The sequence below is a fragment of the Drosophila ananassae genome, chromosome 2L (genome assembly GCF_017639315.1).
Source record: "Drosophila ananassae strain 14024-0371.13 chromosome 2L, ASM1763931v2, whole genome shotgun sequence".
NCBI classification, from domain to species: Eukaryota; Metazoa; Arthropoda; class Insecta; order Diptera; family Drosophilidae; genus Drosophila; species Drosophila ananassae.
The window spans coordinates 12,421,556-12,445,382 of NC_057927.1; positions in this window are offsets into that span (position 1 = coordinate 12,421,556).

Below are 23,827 nucleotides of genomic sequence, written 5' to 3' on the forward strand. Positions count from 1 at the left end.
TGCGCTGCTGCCACGCATGATGGGGCATGTGGAGCATCCACGCACCTGCACCACCTAACCACCTTCTATACATATGTACCTGGGCGAACAAGTGAGGTAAGCAACACATACGGACGCAGCTAAAGCAGAGTTGTAAGAATCTGCCTCTTTCTGTTGCTCTTTAATTTGAAAAAATTGTCAAGCATCAAAATACTTTTAGAGCTTGGCTCGGCCCAAAGGCTTGTTCTCCAGGAGGCAGGGATGCAGCAGCGCCAGAAGAATCCCAGCTTTCTCGGGCAAGTTTCTTGACAGCCACCGCGTGCGTTGCGTGCAAATAAATCAAATAAATTATGGAAAAATGAAAGTAAAGTGTGAGAAATGGTTGTGGATTCCACGCTCCTTACCCAATCCTAGCCTATTCATATGCTGATGTTACCCGAAAAAAAATAAAGGAAAATGAAAATAAACAGAAAAATAAGACCTAGCTAAAGGAGGGAAAATTTCAGTGCAGCTGCTGGAAAAAAGGAGTAACAGAAAGCATAAAAAGTAGCAGCAACATCATAATCAACAGCAAAAAAATATTAATGGAGTTTTCATGTTTATAATGTCATTAGCTCACAAATGCTGCGGATGCTGTGGAAGCTTATGTTGCTGTTGCACATGTGCCGTGATTCTCTGCCACATATTTTCTGTGATTTTTTCGCTTCTGCTTCCTTGTGCGGCCCCACCATTTTCCCACCCTTTCCCCCTCTACAGAGAGACATCCATAAACATGCAGCGCACACATAGACACATCTATAAATGTGTGAACACTAATGTGCACATTATGTTGGGGCCATTATGCCGGGGACTCTAGCTTCAGCTTCTTCTACTGCCGCCCGCTACTCGCTCTCCTCTTTCTGCTCCTCGAATCCTGTGGCAAGCCTTGGCGAAGGGGCACCAACTGGCCACCAGACCGTGCACGATGAGTTGGCGGAGGGTTGACTGCCAGTTAGCAAGTAAAAACCCTTTAACTCATTTGTTTTGCTTAGCACAGCAACAGGAACAGCCTCACGTTGGGAAGGAGCAGGAAGCTCAAAGGGGCTTTTCAAAGGACCGGGGACTCTCTGCTGTGTAAAACAAGAGGCGTGTGAAATAACGTTTAGCTTGCCATTTGCATGTATGGGTTGACTGGTGCGTCTGCGGTTGGAGCGAAAAATTCCACTAGGAAATTGTTAATATTTGATGAGCAACAGGATCATGTGTTATCAGTCTTAAAATATATACGTTGCTTATAAAAACGATAATTTTTAAAAATAACCTATATCTAATAGAGGAATTCTTGACTTCTAAAGTTCAGAAAGGAATTTTTTGTTTCTCAACTTGAGGCACGGCAGAACTTTATTTAAAGTGACTGTTATTATAATTTAATTTATGATTAGTAAAACTTTAATTAAATTGAATTCTAAGCTCAATCTCTAGTAGACTCATAGAGCGGCGTCTCATAACATTATGAGTAATTGACCTCAAATGACTTTTCTCTTTTTGGTGGCCAACCCTGCCTCCGAGTTGAATGTTTTTTAATGTTGTTAAAACCAAAATCGTAGACATTTTAATGTAGTCGCATGAGAAAATTTTCTGCCTTGAGAGAAAATAGAAAGGAATTGTGCTTATTCATGTCAGTATCTAAATTCCAAACATTTTCCACGTCAACCCACCCTCTTAACACTTTCTAAAGAAGCCAGAATTTTGCGCTCGCCTCCGCGACGTTTTTCTACTTTATAATGATAACATTTTCATGTTTTACAATGTTGTAATGCCTGGCTATGGGTCCCCGAAGCGGCATCCTACCCCAGGCGATGTTTTTATGACGTCATTTACGAGTTAATGTGTGAATGTGCGTCATGGTTGATTCATTAATTTTGAGAACTTTCCAAAACTATTAACAGCAACAATCTTTTCATAGTAACGTTGAGATTTTCAAGCTGCGGTCTCCTGCCTTTCTTGCCAATTAACATTCTTCCGCTACAGAGCCGGGATGCATTATTAAAGAGCTCAATCAGCCTTAGACCGAATCGGAAGTGAATTTCAAGATTTTATTCCTGCACTTCCGGCGGCGAAACTTTTCGTTCGGGAAACGTTGGCAAGGGAAAGTGCACGTTTACATCCGCGTTTAGTTCGCCTTTGTTTGAGGCCAGAAAAGTTAACGCATTTCATTTATTCATGCCTCCTTGACCGAGCCTTTTCTTATTCCAACTCCTGTCTCCATTTCCCTCCCTGGCCCCTCTCATTTGTTGCGTTTTCTTTTCCCGCACCTTCTGTTCCCCTGAGGAGAGAAGGAAGCGGCAGCATGTCGCGTCCTGTGCTAAATGTAATTTTCCGTTGTTAAATCCTGTTTTTCAAAACTTCTTTCCAAAGTGCAAAGGAAGTCAACTCGAGCAGACAACAAGAAGAACGCGGCGAAACAAAACGAAGGAAACCTGCAGGACTTGCAGGACGAATCAGACTGGCAGTGAAAGAAATAAATTACTTGGCACTCGTCATCACTTCAACTACACTTTTTCCAATTACCCTCTGAACTTACGTATTCCCAGCTTCTTTAGTTGACATAAAATGAAATCTATAATAAAATTGGATGTCCATTGTCCACAATAGGGCTCTGTGAATGAGGAATAATATTGAATTTCATGAATGAAATTCATTTATCAGAATCCCTACTAAAAAAAATGAAAACTTCAAAAAATAAAAGTTTTTGCATTTAAAAAAACATTATTGTGATTTAATTAAGACACACACACACATCTTGAACTTCTTACCAAAAGTGTTCTGCTCGACAAGAGAGTTATGGACCAACTTGATTGTAAATATTGTTCAAAGCCCCGCCCAACTAATTACAACTTCTTATGCACCGCAACACATTTACTTTAATTAAGTTATTTGGCCCGCCCCTTGTTCGTTTCGGGCTCCCGCAACCAAAATGACAAATGTACCAAGGAGCACGCCTACCAAAAAAAACTTTACAACCGCAGGAAGCGGGTCATAGTTTTTTGTATACATCTTTTGACTGACAGATCCCCTTCTGCCAGTGCTCCGCCCCTCTATTTGGTGGTCCTTTTGCCAGGACCCATTCTGTCCCCGAGGTCTTTGTCCACTTGCCAGGAGAACAAATTTACGGCATTGCTTTTAGTTGTTCGTCGTTATTGTTGTTGCACATTTGAAATGTACATAATAATTCACACTCTTGAGGAAGGAAAACAGTGGTTTCAGCTACCAGGAGGCTGAGGGGACAGTGGCAACAGCGGGAACCGGGGCAGGACAGAAAGTACAGAGAGGTGTGGCCACGCACAAATCTACGCCAAAAGTAAAGTCATAAGAAAATGCATAAAACATGCCCAACATTCGCCGTCAACGTCGCTAACACTTCAGCTGCCTGCCTGCCTGCCACTGCCTGCCAGGCAAAAACTTTTCTCATCATCAACCACAAACAAAGGCCAAAACAATAGAAGAGCAAGCGGGACAGCGCCCGAAACAAACAGAGAGGGCCATGGCAATGGGGAGTGGGCCCGAAAAAAGCAGAAACCCGAATCGGTGGCCCAGGCCCAAAACATAAATTTCTGCAGGACAACAGAGTGGGAGGGCGAGAGAACGAGGGCTGCACTGCAAATAAATCTGAAAGAGAAGCATTATTTATTTATTTAAATATATAAGTTTAGGATTCTTGGTTTAGCTTATAAATTATTTCATCGTTTATGTTTGGTTTCAAAGTGGATGATTTTTGTAGGATATAATAATAATTTCTTAGCAATAGTTGGGATTAAATATTAAAAAATTTTAACTGTGGAAACAATGACATTGCCACCCTCTCCCTCTGCCCCGCCCCACCGGCTAAGCCACAACAACTTTGCAGCAATTAAGCTCGGGGCGAGCTCTGACATTGGGCCCAAAAGTGGAGCGAAGGGAAGTGGGAACGGGCTGAGGGCAAATAATTTTTAATTGTGCTGCACAATGCTGTAAAATTAATTCATCTTTTTCACACTCAAATAAATTGCTGTTGACGCGACAACAGCGGCTGGGCGATGGCCAGGGAAAGGGAATGGGAGGAAGTTGTCGCCGTCGTCTGCTCAAGAGCGTAAATAATTACATTTTCTTTGTGTCGTTGCCAAAACGTTGCAATTCCTGCTGCCGGCCCTTCAACTCGATCTCGAGCCGTAAACCACCCACTTGTTCCCTTGCCCAAAAACCTGCAACCTGTCACTTGCCAGAGGCAACCAAACACCAGAAAACTGCAGCGATTGTAGAGGCAACTGTGCAACATACATGGCGTATACGTAACGTGCCCGGGGAGCAGCAATTTCTTTAATATATTTACGCCCAATGCTTGTAGCAAAACAAACAATGACGCATACAATTTATATTTAATTATGCGCAAATTAGTCTGCTCCCTTACACACACCAAGGCAAAAACCGAGGCAGTGAAAAGTGTTGGCACATGACAAACACTCGCAACTTTTTGCGCCGGATTGCAGGATTATACTATTATACTTACTTCCAAATGCGGGTACGGGAACTGCGAGTTTGGTTTTTGTTTACGGTTCAGTTTCGTTCGAGTTGAACGCTAATTTCTTTGCGGCCTTGTTGCACTTTTTTATTTCGCTGGCATTGTATTGCATGTTGGCCAATAATTTACTCGAGAAGCTAATGAATATTCAGCAGTCAGGGGCAGGCAATAGCTTATGGCTATGCTTAAGCTACGGCATCTCCTTTGCACTAAATGCCTGCCATAATCTATCCTGGTAAATTATTCAATTCCCACGCCATGGCTGCTGTCTAGATTTGAACACCTCTCGAGTCGGATGCCCTGCAGTTGCTGCCACGTGGCAGGATTAAAAGCTCTCTGGGCGATGGGCTAACGGTGCGTATAAGCAATTAATATAGAAAGAATGGCCGAAATAGAGACTGAACAAAACAGAAAGTCTAGTTTGAAGAATGAAATTAAACCTTGTAGTAGAAAACAAGACCAAAGGAGAGAGGACCAAAGGCATCAGCTCTATAAAAATGTAAAAATTAAACAACAAAAAATTGAAGAAGGAAAGCAAAGCCCCCAGAGCTTAATGAGTTTTTCTATCGATGCCTCAACAATACTTAAATAATTCCCGTGCGAAAATTCTTTAAAAAGAATTTCCCTAGCTACCGCTCCAAACTTAGCCGAATAGAGCTTCACTCGAAAGAGTTTATGCCTCGATGAGTTCCGCAAATTAAGTTGTACAAGAGTCTATGGAACTTTGTCAATCGAATAGTTTGACAGTGGATTCTCTTTAAAGACTCTCCGTATAAAATATCCCTAAATTGCAGCTCCTATTTCTCTCCAACATTTGCACACTCATTAAAAGCAGCCCATCAACGCAGCCAACATTGTCCCGAAAGCCCGCACAATTTACGGCGGCAACTGCGAGTTGCATGCCTCCGTAATTAACTTGTTGTACTCGCCTCGCAAGCAGCGTACGTAGCATACATAGGGGCTGCCGACAGTACAGGTGGCACTGCGGTGTGGTTGACTATTATTAGGAACCCCCAAGCGATGCCTGAGGGAATGAGACGCATTTAAAAAATAAATAAAATTGTTCCTAACAGAGAAATTCTATAAAATAACATTAATAAAGAATGCCTTTCTCATGTGCCTTTAATTCTTATTTTCATTTGTTTAAGCCTTTTATGTATATGTTTATTGATTATATTGGATAAATTCCTTTTATATTTGTAAAGCGTTTTTATTTTAAGGGGGCAGGATGGTTTGAGACTTGAAAAATTTTTTTTTTTTCTGAAATTTTTATATAATAGAACATTATCTTAGGAATATCCTGTGAAAGTTTCATGTCGATCGGACTAAAACTTGCTGAGATTGCGAAAACTTGCGAAAACTTGCTTGCCAATTTTCTAGTTTCTTTCTCTCCATATACTTTCCATTGCTTTTAAAACTTTAGACGCGTTTTTCTCAAAACAACTTTTTCAAGTCGGTGCGTAACGTAACTCAAAAAGTAATGCTCGGATCTAAATAAAATTTTGCACACATCTTTAATACAATAAATACTTGCGGATGAACAAACGCTTTTTTTTTAAATTTTTTTTTTACCATTTTTACGGGCAATAATGGGCGGATTTTTATGTAAAAATGGTATTTCCGACTTTACAACCGCGCCAAAAATTCAAAATCGCTTTTTTTTCAAAATGGTTTCGTTCATCCGCACAAGAAACTAATATTTTAAGTAAATCAATTCAATTTTTTTATTTCCGAGAACACTGTAAGGCCAGACTTTACGCACCGCAAGAGACCAATTTTTGGAAGCGACTCCGGCCGACTGCCCGTCACGGGATAAATTATAATTATTTCTTAGAAATAAAAATTTCTAAATACTCTCCAAATATAGCCATTAATCGTGTAAAAAAATTGAATTGATATATTTACTCAGACATAAATAAAAAAAATCGCAAAAATCTGCTATTTTTCAGCCTCTGAAACCATCCTGCCCCCTTAAATTGTACATAGCCGACTACAGTGTATAAACCCTTTGGGAGGCCCTTTTTGATTTAAGCCTTCTTTGTGCCATTGCTCTACCGTTGCCAATGTGAATAAACCACTGGCAACCGCTGTTGACAAGCCAAAAGAAGCACAATATAGTAGAACAGCCGTTGCATGCACGTAAAGGGTGAACTGGAGTTTTCCGCAGCATGCAAATTGCTGAATTGGGTGCGCCTTTACAAAAAAAAAACTAAACAAAAGAGCCCGCCAATGTCGCGACAACAAAACGCTTGAAATGTCTGTGACCTTTGGGAGGGCTTGTAAGATCCTTCGGGGGAGGATCAAAGGCGCAACACCTTAACAGACGACTCCTTTGGGTATTTTCAGTATAAACTGTTTGTCCTTGCAGACGCATTACCCAAATGAGAAAATGAATTAAATAAACGCTCATTATTAACAGGTTGTTTGATGATATTGCCAAGGTTATCCACATATGTACTTTAAAATAAAAATTCTTTTTGTACTGATAAAATATAAACTTACTTGACCTACTGTTCCTGAATAAGTAAATATCAAATCATGAAATTCCTGTAGAAAAAAAAATTGAACCACAGTATATTTTTTACATCCCACCCCATTGTCATGAAATATTAAATATTTTTGCACACACTCCGATACTTGCGCACAAATACCCCAGTACTAAGCCGTGCATAGCGACAAACTGGAGTTCAACTAATACTGATTTATTTATATATTTATGTAATGGCACAAATGTTATCGCCGGCAAACAACACAAAAGCCTGACAAGGACAAGGGGCCACAAAGGGAGTAGGAAGGGGAATAATGGGGCGAAAGTAGGGGAGTAGCAGAGGGAATAAAAATGGGAACTAACCGAAGGACCCTTGCCAATGGTCATTTATAACGATTGCCGAAGGTTGTGGTATTGTAAAGAGGGCGCAAGGCATTACATAATAATAAAATAAACAGAGCCTAGATAATATTACACTGAAAGAAATATTTCTTGTAACGTAAATACATAAAATTTATTCATAAGAAATCTTAAAAATATTCGAGCATTTGAGTCAAATATTTATGGAACATCAAATGGACTATAATGCGAAAATGTTCATAAAGTCTATTATTTTTTCAGTAATTTCTCTCCTCGCCCCATCCAGCTTCTGCCACAAAAATATTCGCATTCTCTTTCACTTTTCGTGTTGCATCATTTAATATGCGGCGCATTTGAACGCTTTATCTCAAGTGGCCCCGGCCAGTGTCCGTTTCTTAGCTCTCTCGTCCTGCCTGTCGCCGCTGCGCCCGTTGACTGAAGTATTTATCATCAATCAACGCACGGCCTGCTGCACACATACACAGATGCAAGCTCTCACGCACTCACACATATGGTAGGTCCTCGTATGACTTTTGGCTACATGGATGCGAACAGAAAATAAGAGAGCGCTGCGCATCTTCAGATGGGCGCCCGGATTCGAGGCTCTGGGCTCCAAGCTCCGGACTCTGGCCGGGTCTGATTGATGAATCGCACATGTAAATTAATTTTCGGATGTTTTCTTCATTTTCATTTTCGTTTCAATCTTGTAAGAGTTGTTTGCACCAACTGGCTGTGTGCCTGTGTGAGAGTATTATCAATGGTGTGTGCGTGCGGGAGTGTGTGTCTGAGAGGGCGAAGGATATCCAGATACTCACATACTTAGTTTCATTCTGCAATGGTTGGCATTTGTAAGCCGCTTAATTGCTTTATTGCGCCAGTCAGAGATGGCTCTTCTATGCCGCTCTGCTTTCCTCCTTCCACTGTCTACTCTTCTGTAACTTTCACATTCCCCTCGGAGGGTTTCTTAAATTGGCTTTTCCCTTGAATTTTAGCTAAGTAGCAACAACTTCGAGAAAGGTTCCTAATTTTTATACCAGTGTGTAGTAAGGCACCTATGGCTAACAAATGAAAAGTTAATAAAATCAAAATGTAAACGGTTAAGAACATGTGGATAGAATTACGATACTTTGCATTGAATACTTTCTAAGAAATCAAATAGTTTAAAGTTGAAAATAATGTTTTTAGTGTACTTTAAAAATATGTTATCCATTAAAATATTTTATATTTTTTTCTACATATTCCGTCCAAGAGCATTCCATAGTGCACCTAGTGATCAGTTAATTTTCAGCAGCTTGTTATTTATATTCCCTTTTCCTTTGATATATTGAAAAGAATTTTCCGCCACACAGTACAATTGCGAATGAATGTGTACATGTGTGTGTAGGATGATGCATGTGGGTGGATGATTGGGCGTATGGCCCGAAGGATAAGTGTCCTGGGCACGCACTCCAACGGCTCTGGGCGCAAACCAACCCAATCCACATGGGCTCGTTGGTTTGTTTTATGGTACATTTAAGTTAATATGATTTACATTGGCCTACGGATGTCAAAGGCAACTAGAGCGGAGTGAGCCGGGAGCTGCCATTAAAGATCAATCAAAAACGTTTATCCTTGATTATTTGTCATTATCCTTTTTGTGGCAACAAAGCAAACCCGAGCGAACAAAGCCAGTGACAACAACAATAACAAAGAGCTGCTGCAGCGGCAGCTTAAACCAGTGTATCCGCGTGTGTAGGCTTGTGATTCGGAGAGTCCTTTATTTATTTTGTACATTTCAAATGCCTGCTAATGCCAATGCTAAGCATAGCCCCACCCGAATTCCGTTTCCCCAAGCCGAGCGCGTGATAAATGACATTAATCCGCCATGTTCAGCGTTTCAAGTGGCGAAGCCCCAAAAAAATAGAAAACAAGAACCATGAAAATGTTACGCAAGCCGATAAACGCCAGTAGTCCTCTCATGCAGAAACTATATTTGTTTTGTTAATAGTCCCACTCAGCTCATCGGAACTCACAGCCTGCCCAGCTGATAAGACAAGTGGCTTTGAAGCTTTGATATATAGACACAGGTGCGAGCAGCCGGCGCAGGGCACTCATTCAGTCAGTCAGTCAGGCGACGATTAATATTCATTAAGTTCTTTGGCAATAGGGTTCCCCCAGTCGCAAGGAAATACAGTGGAAGAATGTGTTACGGAAATAGAAAATACTGACCAATCGGTTAGACACATTTTGATTTTTAATGTGGGTACATCTTCTGTCAAGAACCGTCATGGAGCATCCTTTAAATAAAATGTTCAAATATAAATCCTTTATATTTATTAAATAGTAATATATAAAAACCTATTTGGTTGGAAAGTTGGCTAAAATATTATATTTTCTATATATTCATACAAAAATAATTTCTTAAACTGCAAACAGCAGCAACCCTGTAAATTTTCTTCATCATACATCAATGTTATTAAAAGCGGAATTCCTTACAACTTATGCATACATTTAGATTGATTTCCCATAAAACTCACCCCTCCTCATCCCCATTACTCCGCCCCGTCTTCGACCGGAAAACTCACCTTTTTCAACCCCATCACCGAGCACCCCATTCAATTCGCCTTTCTTCCAGCGGCTTTCAACGTCTTTGGCAGACTGGAAATCATTAATTTATCAATGTGCCAGCGCCTTGGGAGAGCATGAAAATTTTTGAGATGGCTGCATGGCTCACGGCTTCTTTTATGGGCTTTTTTATTATGATTATTTCTTTCTTTTCGCCGAGACACAACAACAACAACTACAGAAACGACAACAATACGAAAGGGGGGATCACATACGGTCGCGGCTATAATGTGCGTGGCGGTCGGGGAGATTTTTCGGAGGTGGTCTGGGGACGGAGACCTGGGACTTCGGAATTGGGCTGGGCCTTGGCCTCGGGACTGGGACCTGCTCGGTCCCAGCTTGTTGCTTTCTGGCTGCCAAAATAAAGTCAAAAATCAAATGTTTTTGATATCGACTTTGACAGCTTCATGACAGCGCTCAATAAATTTTGATAACGTTGTTCTCTCCGCCCGAACTCTGCCGCGGCATGCCGGCCCGAATAAATTGAAAAGCCTGCTTTCTGGTGTCATGAAATCTCAGTCAGTTAATGTACACACACATGTTTCAACAGCAGACAAGAGGCGTAAAAAACCAACAAACTTTTCCCCTAAAACTTGCTGACAGGTGTAGTCTGCCAAACTGAGTGTGAGGACTCGGTGTGTGGCTCTTTGTTGTCTAAGTCTAAGCCTTTGGTGTTTATGGGGCACAAGAACGCGTAATTGCTTAGTGGGGAATGACATTGAATAATAAACAAGGTCGGGTTGGAGACAATATTCAAGCCTAATGGGGAGTTCTTTATGAGCAATTAATATGCCTGCTCGAGCGACTCAGGCTGCCTTAGCAAGGACAAAAAATATGAACTCCAGTCGTGGTTGTCCTTGGAGGCAGCTGAAATGGCAGTACTTCGTTGTTGTCTAAGTCGCAGTTATAATATAATTTTTACAAAACTTTCGGTATTTCGAATACAGAATCTTTTTTCTCTGTGTGGCCCTTTCATAATCATATTTCGCTTGACATACCCGCCTTCCACTGATAATTACCCAATTACATTTCAATCGAAATCCAAAAATCAGGCATCAAATACCATGCCCTACAACCGCCTCTGCCCCCAGCAGCACTTATCATCTTGTGTTCATCACATTGTGCTTGCCACAAAAGGAGGCAAGAGCAGAAGAAAAAGCAGAAGCGAAACCAATCAAATGCCAGACATCAACATGAAATCCAAACATTAAGCCAAAGCGTGCGTAATTTTATTTATTTATATTGATAATTTGCAGCTCTGTCAAGCCCACATGGAAAAAGTAAGGACCACAAACAATTTTTACGCACATTTAAGCGATATTTTTGCGGTTTTTTTTAGGAGAGTGGGCGTTTTTTTTATTTATCTCGTGACGTTTTATATTTCGTTTCGTCTGCCATTTTGGCATTCCCTGACACAAATCATAAACAGTGAGATTTAACTTTGATTGATGACAAATTTGTTGGATCAGGCTTTGATCTGGCTGTTAATGCAGCCCCCAATAGGCAATCCTAAAACCTTGATTGCACTGCACTCCCCGAAATATTTTTCATTTCGGAACTCAACACTCAGAGTGTTGGTATGTTTCTTGCGTTCACATGTCGGATACGTAATATGCGCAAATATAATTTAATAGCTCAAAAAACGTATTTATGCTAAAATATCCGCACGTAACGAGTGTTACCTGTGCTCCCGGGGAATGCCAATTTGTTTTATAAGTGCACGTCAAATTTGATTGCTTACAAATGCAGGAAGTGGAGCTCTGCTCCATCTCCTTTCCATTTCCCTTAGCTAGTGACTGCCTTTAAAATACGTACTATTTATGAATAAGGTGCGTGTACATGTAGGAGTGTAGGTGTAGGTGAAGACGTAGGTGCTGGGGTATTTGTATTTTTATTTTAGTTGAAAATGACAGCACGTCGTGGGAGTATTATTCACTTTGGGCGCAGCTTTTAACGTGCCAAAGCAATGGCTTAATGTGGGGGAGCTACTCGGTATTTCCATATATACGAAATGAAAATATCGTCAAAAGAGTTCTCTGAAATATTTAAAATACTAAAGGTTTCTTTATAAGGTTTATAATTATCCTTTCGGGGAAATTTTACTACAATATTTTGTTAGCATAATGTTAATTTTTTTTTATCTGCATTCAAAAATCTCACGCCCTGCATTTTGGCCTAGAAATATAACAAAGGTTTAAAAAAAATATGAAAAATGAAGGGAAAAAGACGCTGAAGCAACATATATTACGCGAAAAGGAAATTATTTTTATTTCTCCCATCACCAGTTGTCAAGCTCAAGATGTAATACGCGTGGAAAGAGTTGACAACTCGAATGCTTCCTAGCCTTCTACGCAGAAACATGCTCCACCTTCGCTCGTTTCCTCAGTGGCTCCGCTTTCTGGTTCCGGCCAAGTCATTTATATGCAAGTCAAGCGTTTGGCAAACTTTATGTGAAAAATTGACGTTGGCGCAAAACACAAAGGTACCAGAAACTTCAAAGAGTAGTGGGGGGTGCCGGCCCAGTTACGACAGCATGCACGTGTATGCATTTAAAAATGTGCCGTGTGCGTTTTAATTTTCCCAAATAGCTAGCATAATTTATAATACACAAGCAATGGGGGTTGGGGATGCAAAAAGGATCCGGATCCAACTCCGGCTCCGGCTCCTGATCCGGTTGAGTGCTAAAAGATATCGCACACATAAGAAAAATTGTACGGCAATTACACGTGCTGGATAAACGGGTGCCCCATTAAAGTTGCCAAAACATTTATGACCCCCAAAGAAACATGTTGACAGGGGCCGAGAGAGTGTCGCCGAGGGGGTGGGCAGGGGCGAAGCGAGAGACAAGGTGACAGGTACAAAAGTCAAATCCAGAGACACTCGACAGCGTGTGCCGGCTATTAATCCCGCACACACTTAACCCCACAACACCAGCCCTTACTCTCGACCATCAAAGCGCCCAACCCCTGATGCCACCTGCACCACCTGAACTACCGGCTCATCAGGTTGCTTTTAGCCGGTCCAGTGTACGGTAAATTGTGCACATTTTGACACATCATTTGACACCGGGTGTCAAACTGAGTGCCAGGGACAAAAATGAAAAGTTGTCCCGCTCCCCAAAAGCCCAAAATAAAGAGATGGAGATAGATAAAATACAGGCAGCTAGAGAAAGAAACGGTGAGAGACAGAGAAAGGACCAGCAGATGGAGAAATCCTTAATTAAATTAAACAAATTTATTTAATGTACTGCCTAGTATCATAGGTACTTATATCCTAGATCTATATTTTATAATAATGCACCTTTGAGTTGCCTTTGTTCTCAATAATTGTCTATAATAATAATTTAATAATTAATTAAGAGAACAATCATTTTTGTTCTAGACTAGCTGTAAAGAATATGTAGAAAATATCATATTTTTCATTACACTTTCATGTTTGTATTTAAATTTCTTTTCAGTGTAGCTCTCAAGAGTTCGTCAAGGTAAAATAGGCGAACCTATAATAAACACGACCAAGAGCCAGACTCCCAGCTCCTCCTCCATGATGTTTCTCCTGCTTTCCTTCTGGCCAACGTTTTTTGGGTCAGACAAGAAAGTTTCAGCGTCGCCAGCTAAATTACATTCTCAAAATAGCTATAGTTTCTGCCGCCACCCAACTTCATTTATTTTTTGGCAAAATTTTACAAGCTTCTGCTCGGGCCAGATCCCTCTAAATTTCTGATGAGCAGTAAGCAGTTAATGAATATTTTCGCCTGGCCTTGCATAATTTTAGCCTGAATTTTCCGAAAATAATTAAATGGCTACTGCCATCACTGAACGGGTTTGGTCTGAGTAAATTAGCTGTCACCAGATTTTCCATTTTTTTTTTGTTTGGCCTGAGAGGAAGAGCTAAAAATATCTCTCTAAGAAATTAATTAAAATATTTCGCTTAATTGACGACGCAGGGTTTTAAGGGTTGGAATGTGTTGGCCACTAAGAGCGACGGACCTTATCGGGTGTCAAAGGAAAAATAAGGAATGATAAAGGCATGAGCTTAATTAATTGGAAAAGAGAAATTAAAAAGACATACACAAATAACAACTTATTTTTCAGGTTCTTGGTTTAATCTCATTCATTCATTTGAATAAATTTGAAGTCAATAGCTCTGTGCTTGGTCCTCATTTCCTATCAACTGTTACATCCCCACTTCCATTCCGCCTCCAACATCTGGGTCATATATCAAAACTAACATGGCACACACTTGCCCTTGTGCAAAGTTATTCCAAAAGTGGGAGTCACCTTGTCTGGCGTGGCCAGCCTTGATTTATTTAAAGTAAGCAGAAGTTATACCAAAAAAGACGCTGTTAGAACAGTAAATAATGTATGTGGCAGGAAAGGTGGAACGCGAAATCACCAGGGAAATAAGCAAACTCTGCTCCCTCGGAAATACCAAACACGAAAGGATCTGAGCTGCTGCCGCAGGGTTTAGAGAAAAAATTGATAAATGCATCAGTCACATCATTTAATTAAGTGCCACAACCTCCACCACTCACCAGCCCCGTTTCATCATTAATGCATCAAATACCGCCGCCCGCTCGTGACCCACTTAACTGTGCCTCAAGGATTTCCACACTGCAAATAAAATCGTAAAATTATAGATTTTTTCTTTTAAATAGAGCTTTACTAGAGTGTGTGAGAGTAACATAGATATTTCGAGACTTAACTCTCGTTTAAGATCATCAATATTGTAATTAAATAACTATAATTTTTTAAGCTGCAAATAATATGAACCGAAAACAGTACTAGCTTGTAACAGTGCATGACCTGGTGCATTGTTATTATCACTTAGTTGCCATCAATTTAAGTAAACTAATCTGCTACGGCTTGGTGCTGGAAACTGGGCTCAGGACACTAGTCAGTGAAATTTGGACTGCGGACTGTGGACATTGGGGCTACCCTGATGTGCCAGGCATAACATAAACAGGTATTTGCCTAGCTGGCCGAAAGGCCACGCCCATCACAACATGACAACATCAATGTCAACAGGACAGCAGCATCCTACCCGCGGCCACCCCGTCCATGTCCTTGCCGGCAAAATGACAGACATCGTTTGTATTCAGGGAGTTTTGGGCGAGAACGGAAGCGGAGGCTGCGACAAAGGCAAAGGCGTTGCTGTTGGCGAGGGCGGAGGCTGTGTCCTGTTATGCGAAATGGTGTGAGGGAGTTACACGATGCCAAAATTAACCCGCCAGGACCTGCAGGCAGGCTGCATGGCAATGGGCAGGACTAGCCAGACTGGTAGCGCATTTAAGTTGATCCAATGACATCAAATTGACATTTTATGCGCCAATTTTAAAATGTCGCCATGGCGCCTGACACGCGGCCACTGTCCAAAAGCTCCGAAACTCCGTAATTATGCGGCCAGCGCCGGGCAAACAATTTAGTCAGGCCACCAGGACAAGGGAAGCAGAACCAGGACCCTCGTCGGACATCACTGCAGCATTTGAGGAGGCTCTCTGGTTTGTCCTGCAGATTTTTTCCGTTGCAGTTGGGTTTAATTATGGCCCAGCCAAATGCTCTCACCGCACCAGTTGTCCAATGCGGCCGGCCAATGATGTTAATTGGATATGATGTAGGCAGGACTTGCGATGGACAGGTCGAAGAAGAGTAGAAAAAATCCTTAAGAAATTAAGTGGCCAATAAAATCAGTTTAATATTATTTAGCTTTGCATATATATAATTTGGAAATCTTGTCATAATTATACACAAATAATATATTTGCGTTTATATAATTTGTGTTTACTTTATCCCTTTCATAACATAATATGTCTTCTATACTAGCATTCTATTCTGTATCCTAACTTAAAACTATTGTAAATCGAACTATTTATCCATGAAGATATATTTCAATCAAAATTGAAAATAAAAAGTAACTTTGCAAAATGTGGAGCTCATTTTTGGTAGTATCCACTCCATAAAGCCTGGAAAACAGTTAACATATTTATTTGCGATAAAATCGAACTACGAGTTGTGTCTCGCTCCGACCGTCCATGACCGTCCATCATAGTTCATTCCGCTCTATGCCATTCTATTTGGCCCCATGGGTCCGGTACGGTCAAAGGGCGGACCACGCATAATTAGCAGCTGGCATCGAGGCCACAGTTGGCGAGTGAGTTCGGCATCATTAGCAGCCACAAACGGGGGCCAGCTATTATTATGGCATCAATTTGTGGGCCAACGGCCCAGAGAAGAAAAATTAAATGCAACTTTCCCCAGCGACTTGCCTGCCGGCAACAATCTAATAACAACATTTTGGCACATGTGGGTCCGTCGCTCGCTCCGTCAGTCGTAATTACACGACACTTGACGCTAAGCAATTTGTTAGCGAAAACTGTCGCAACAATAAAAACTACCAGGAGCCCTCGCCCCAGCCAGCGGTGGTGGAGCAGTCAAACAGGACTCGGAATTAAATAAAACTTAATGACAGTGCGCCGGCGAGCGAGCAAACCAAAAAGAAATCAAGACAATAGCGAAGACAAGGGCAACCGGCACTAGGGTCCCAATACTAAGGCAACAACTCCCCAGGAGCCGGCAGCTCTACTCCGGCTCCGGGGCCAGCAAAGGAGGCCATAGCTAAGGGGTTGCATTCCCGGACCAGGAGTAAAAGTCAAATTAGTTGGAAACAAAGCCAAAGCCCCTTAGCTTTGTCAAAGGCATAGCTTCAGGGCCTGGCTGTTCAGGCAAACCTGGCTAAGAAGAGGGACTTTCAACTGGACCAGAGCTTTGATTGCATGATTAATTTCTTTCTTTACGGTTGGTCTCATCTTGATTAAAAGATTTAGCTCTTTCTTTGGAAGAATATATAAAAATTTTATATTATTATTAAGGTGTATAATAAAATAGCTAAGAAACACATTAGATAGAAACATGGGTCATAGGCTAAATTTAAAAATTATGCATTAATTATTCCTTTCATTCCATTATACATTCCTTCTCCGTTCTATTTTAATAGTATTTAAGCAGGCAATAAAGAAATTAATTATTCAAAAAAAATGTATATGATATATAATATTTTATTTAAATACATGATAAATTATTTCAAACTAAAACCAAAACTTATGCCCCATGCCGAAATCAAACCCTATTGTCATAGATACTAAAATTTAAAAGCTGATTTTTCCAACTTTTACTGATTTTATTGTATCGTGCTTATTGCGCTTCCCTGGCGTTTTCTGTGATTGACGTTTAATTCACACATGTGGAATGAAATGTAACCCATCCAGACTATCACTAATATTGTTTCACAGTTTTTGCAAATGCCTCGCTAGTTGTTTTTGTTCAAGTTCTATGTTATTTTTTCGTTGTTCGTTTACTGACTGTGTTTTTGCTGCTCATGACGTTGATGAGTTGTTGCTGTCTAAGTGTCAGGAGACGCGCCAAACTTTAAACTACATGCCAACGCCCCCGGAGTGAATTGTTGTGCAAGTATGTTCACGAAGCCGAGAGCAGTTGGCACATTAATTTTTACCACCCCCGCATATAGCAGAATAAAAGCCATATAGGTATAGCCAGCTAATCTGGCATCTAAGCCCACTTTGACAGCATTTCCGCTTCGGCCCATCCACTTCACTAATACAAAGGTGTTTGGGGCTTTGACTAAACAGCCAACGTCTAGAGTCTAGACATCCTTACCGCCTAGCTATCATCCAAATGCACAGAGATATTAATGATCTCGAAGGTATAATTCAATTTTGTATATTTCAATATTTCATATTTTGTCACATCCGTATAAAATATTAAATCTCTAAATCTGTAACTTACTGGAAGACTATTAGCTATTCAAATTTGGTTTTAAGCTCTTTTGTCAGTGTGCTTTTCTTAATGACAATCCACGCCAAAACCCTTAAGTACGACACGACACCTCGACACTCGTTCCCTGTCAGCGGCCAAGTGATAGTGAAATGGAGTGTCTGGCCCTTTTTGAGAGGATTTTTGGGGGGATGACAGACAACAAACTTACACAAAACCCCAAACAAGCAGAGATTCATCATACGTAGGCCCCGTCAGCCGCAGGACATTCCAAACCGACTTCTATTCGTTTTCATTTCCACATTTTTTTTCGACTGGAGGTTAAAAGTGCATTTTGTAAATTGCCAAGTGATTGACACCAACAGGAACTGCAATGGTTGGGGAATCGCAGTAGGGTTGCGGGACTAGAAGCAATAGAAGCGAACAGGAGCTATCCACTGCAGGATGCCGAGGGGACGGACTAAAAGCATGCTGCACTTAAACTCAACTCAAGCGGCCACTTTGTTGCGTTCGGCCCACAGTGAAGTGTGAAACTGAGCAGGCTACGAACAGCAAAATTCTCGGCCTTCCCAATTCTTCCAACTCCTCAACTGGTGGCCACCTCCCCTGTTTGTTGCCGTGAGTGATTGCATTGAGATTAGGCAGAGCAGCAACAACAACATCAGGAGTAACAGCAACGGCAGTAGCAAGTGCACCTGCAACTGCAGCAGGAAATTCCACAAACTTTGAAATTCCTCATGCAGATAACGTTGCACTTTTGTAAATTCTCGAAGCTGCCTGTTCCCGATCAGAGAGTTCAAGTACCCGAGCCAATGTCGGACGTTTGTTGTCCTTAAAAATGCATCGACAAGAGCTTTGAATGTGTGAGCGAAGACCAGGCTTGTGTATTAAAAGAGTAGTTGGAATTGTTCTAGCACCTCAGAGACAGGATACCCAACTATAATCAAGAAAAATCTCTTAGAAAATATCGAAAGTTGTTTGTTATCTATGTTATCTATTATTTGTTATCTATTTTTTTACAAGTTTAAAATTAAAACTTTTTAAACATAAATCGATTTTTGATTATTTATTTATTCACATATTTTTATTATATATAATTTAGAACTTTGTTAGCAACCCCCTTTAGATGGGTGCATTAAACTACTCGAGTGGAGTTCAAAAAAGGGCCATTCAATTTGCTCATTCTTTGTAGTGGGCCAACTTCATCCGGACGGAATTAAGCTTCTGAGCCAGCCGACAACTGGGTCAACTGTACTCGTGAACCACCTGACCATCCTGGCCATCTTGACTATCCGGTAGCCCTGAGCAGGTGTGCCAATTTCTGGCTTACATGCAGCTCATCCCGCGCTACTGTGCCGCACAGCTCCTTAACGATTTTTAAGGTCCTTCCGAAAATATATAATCAAATATTTATTATAATGGAAAAACTCGGCAGCTGAAAAGAGCGGAGACCAAAAGGATAGCCAAGAATAAGAAAGAAAGAGAGAGAGGAGAAAGAGATGAGAGAAAGAGAGGTAATGTAAGTATAATGAATACTTTCACTTGATCGCCGAGGTTTCCGTTTCCGTTGCACATGGCGTATGAGCAATGTGACAAATGAAGCAGCTCTCATTGAATTATTACAAAAGCCACGCCCACTCCCAAAGACCCCTCCATCTCTCGCCAACGTCGAGCCTTTTTTTTGTCTTTTTTTATTCATTTGTTGGCAATGCGCAAGTTGTCAGGGCAGAAACTGGTTACTGGCACAGTGGCTGCTTCTGTAACTGGAACTGTCGCACGTTGTCAAATGAAAAATGAACGCGACAATTATCGTAATTGGCCCGTCCGAAGCAGCCACAAGGTTTCGGATGCCAAAAAAGGCAACTCAAACCAAACCGCCGCCCCCTTCTACAGTCTAATATATATCTGTATAACTTACAAGTGATGTGGTTTAAAGAGCCGTCCAAAGGAAACTAATTAAGTAAGTGGTCCAGTAATTTATGAAGGATGCCGCAGCAACATTTAGATATGCTCCGAGCCAATCTCCAAATGCCAAACTAAGTCAGCTGTCCAGAAATTAACATCAAAGCTGACCACGACCAAAAATTTCCTTAGTGGCAGTGGCAAAGCTCCAGAAAAATGAAAATACTCGAAACATGCCGAGTGACACAAAAAAGAGAAAGGGTGGACAAAAAACTCTGCATTTTTCTAGGCGAAAGTAAGTCGTCCAAAGTAGAGTGCTACGGCTTTCTTGGCCAGCACTCAGCTACCAATCCGACTTGCTCCTCCACCTTAGATTCCAGTTGCCACTGTGGTCATAGCATTATATTGTTATTTTATGCACAGACTTTTGGGGGCCGAGAGTCTAAGGCTATTTGCCAACCGAAGATACGTTGCAAAATGCATTTGGAGCTGCCATTAGATAGACCGAATTATTGGACAAAAGCAACCGCAAAAACAAAAGCCGACTAAAATCTGAAAGTAGCGGCTATGTCCTTTAAGCTCTGTTGAAAAATGTATACCCTATAATAGTAATGACATCATTTTGAAACAAGCTTTTAACCATCCCGAAGTATCCTGAATTTTTTAATAAGTAATTTAGATGAGATTTCTAATTCATTAGTCCTATCATCCACATTATAAGACACATAATAAATGCTTTATTCATAATTTTATCATTTCCTGCTTTTCAAATCAACGCTTTATGTAGTAATTGAACTTTTTCAGTAGAGTATAAAAAGCTGGATACAAAAAACAAAAATCCTTTTTGGCTGACTACTGTCAAGGTAACTCTCAGACCCATTCTTAGTCCAATTCCCCATTCCCAAGTGCCAAAAACCCAAAACCACTCACCAGCCCAGCAGCAGTGGTGCAGCTGTTGCAAATTTTTATGGCGCGCGGACACGATGTGGGCGGTAGAAAATAGTGGCTGGCTGGTGGTGGGAGGCACCACTAAAGCTGCGACAACTTTTGCCTTGGCACATAAAAGAAGAAGTCTCTCCCAGGCAGTGCCGCCCACTTTCTTTATAGAATAAGCAACAACAACGGGACGACAGCGGCAGGAATTGTTAGTTTAAATCGCATATAACTTTAATGCCTTTACCTTTATGTCCGGCACTTTTACTACCCACCAGAAAGCAGCAACAACTGTAACAACAACAGCAGTGGCGAAAACTATTGCAGACAATCTTTTTTCCCAACTTATTTTTTGTTGCTGCCAAGAAATTCCTTTCCGAGTTTCCCCCGGATCACCCGCTTGTGCCTTCGGTAAGAAGCTTAATTGAAAAATTCTAGAGTTCCTCACTCACCCAGCATCATAATTGAAAATATTTTTGTGCTGCGGTCGAGGCTGAAGCCGAAGTTGAACCCGAGAATCCATTCCCAAAGCCAGGACCAAAGCTGACTACACAGTTGAATCCTGGATCCTGAATACTGAATCCTGCAGCTGTCGCTGAACATTTCTATTTCTATTGTATGGTCATTGGATTTGGCAGGGCCTTCAACTCACAGCTCAAAATCAGCAGGTCTAAATGGCAAAGGTTTTTCCTTCGACTTTATGGGTTGAGTGACGGTTGAGATGCTTCAAATAATAGAAACTGACAATTTTAACGAGTTATAAATGCATCTAAGCAAATATAAAGTTTCGCAAACAATTTCGGTAAATTCGTTTTGTGAAATATTTTTATGCTTTCGCTTTAATAGTTATCAGCCAAAGTTATACAAAAACAATTGAAAAATTGTGGCAGGCATTTAGTAGAGCTTGAAAAGGAATTTACCTACATATTTCAAAAGTTTTCCTCCCCTCACTCTCATTCAATTCAAAGGTGGAGGTTGCACAAAAACTCCGTATATAATTGCTATCCATTTAAGCAACAACTTCGCATTTTTCTTTGCCTTTGTTGTTTTTGATATTTATGGCTCCAGACAGGAGCAAAGTCAAACCCAGTGCCGACCACAAACAAGTTTTAATGCACAACTTTTTAGATTTCCGTCATAATTTCTTGGCCCGGCTGATAAAGATTTGTGCATGTGTGTTGCGAGAGGGGGCGTGGTTTGGGGGTTCTCCCCCTTCTGGCAACAGGGGATCGGAAACGGAGTGAACGAGAGGGAGTGCCGGCATTGCCGCTATAAAGCATGGAGCATAAAGCATATACTTTAGCCGACAATAAACTCAACTTTATGCACTTTCAATCCCGCCAACTTGTATGCACAGATTTGACTTCCATACTGCCAAGTAGGACTTCTTTTCCCTATCCACTGTTCGCGCTTTCCCTATACCGATTTCTTGCTCTCTTCCTTCATGGGCTTGGATTGTGGTGCCTGCGCGAAATTCCCAATATTTTTCCTTTCTAAGAAACACATCTGAAGCTTCTTTTCTGTCTTTTTGGTTGTAATATTTTTTGGAGGCTTTAATATATAAGTAAATTCATTTAATAAATCAAACATAAACATTATAATTTATAGATATGCTGAGAAATAATTAAACACTCTTAGATAGTGTATCCCGTTACCAACGTTGTTTTCTTCAAAGTAGCCTTCTTGTTTCAAAATCTAATGGAGTTTCCTCTCCGAATGAACACATGCAAAGTTTTCGTTTTCGTGACGATAAGCAGCACGAGTCGGCGGCTTCCTGGCCGGCAAAATTTATGCATGCCACATAATTTGGGCACTATTATTCGTTTTCGCCACCCCCTTGGCCACTGCTGCGTCTTGTTATCCTGGAAAATGGAATGGGACTGAGTGGATTTTCGATGGCGAAAACTTACACTAAACTCGAGAGCAATTCAATTAGATGTCGGAGCTTTAAAGAACTGGCATTCTCAGCAAACAAACAAATCACCAAAACAAAATCAAATAACTATAATTCACCTGGAGGGCTTTATCGCGATTGAGTTGCCAGCACCAGGATGGAGGCTGGCCAGGATCTCGGCAAGTTATTCGACTGCAGGAAAGCACTCCGTCTGATTAATTTATAGAATGTCGCGCGAGAAGAAAAATATGTGAGCGAATATAAAAAGAGGAGCCAGCAAAACAATAAGCGGAAAGTGTAAGAGAAAGCCGTGCAACGAGCTGGAAAGAGAAAAGATGGGATCAGGAAAGGAGGGAAAATCGGCAAAAAGAAGCAACAGTCTTGATTAAGGACAATGGACGCTGGAACATCTGCTGCTTCCGCTTTTCCATCGCTTTCTCCGTTCCCGGGAGATGCTTAAGTTGTGATAAACTAATAAAGCGACAAACATTGCCAGTCGGCCAGGATATTTGCTTTTTACAAGGCGGCCCCATAAAAATTCAAATTGAAAATGAAAATACGGGAATCGAGCGGCCAGTAGATCAAGCCTTCAAGATACCGACTTGGGAGCAAGGACCAAAGACCAAGGCCCCCGAACCCTCATCAGGGGACAGGCCCAGTTGTCACGCCCAGCCCACTCAGGTGCTATAAACTCACCTTCGGGACATGCAATTTAAACGCCCGTTGCTGTGTAGTTTTTCCTAGCTAGGTAAATATTTGAAGCAGTGAAGGAAAAAAAATGTTTTAAAAAACACGGAAAACGAAGCCTGCGAAAAAGGTGCAAAGTGTCGCCCTCAGCGCTTGGCAATCTGTTTTGCATTAATTCATAAGCCGCTTGCTTCTGACAGCCCACGGCTTTCCCCCCCATCCAGATTCCCGCTGAATCTGTCTCCGACACAAGTCAAGGAGCCTGTCAATATTTTTTTTTTACAAGGGCCCGTAAAGGTTTTCCTGCGTAACTGGCACTTGCAGTCACCGCAACTTTAATGCCCCACCAAAGCCAGAAACTGTTTGTACATCATTTGGCTTGCATTAAGCTCTCCAAACGCGGCGTCCTTGGTCCGAGTCAGCCGTGTCCTTGTGTCATGATCATCATCATTCACCCGCATTCGCATCCCCGCCCTCAGTATCATCATCATCATCATCTTGCGGCGGTTTCAGCCGCTTTAAGTGCAGTCTGTGTGGGCGGGAGATTGGCGTAAAAGTTTACTTAGGCTCAATGCTTTTTAAGTAAGTAGCTGCCCGCCAGTTGTTGCTGATTCTGCTGACGGGTGTAGGGCTTTTAGTCGGTCATATTATTTCTG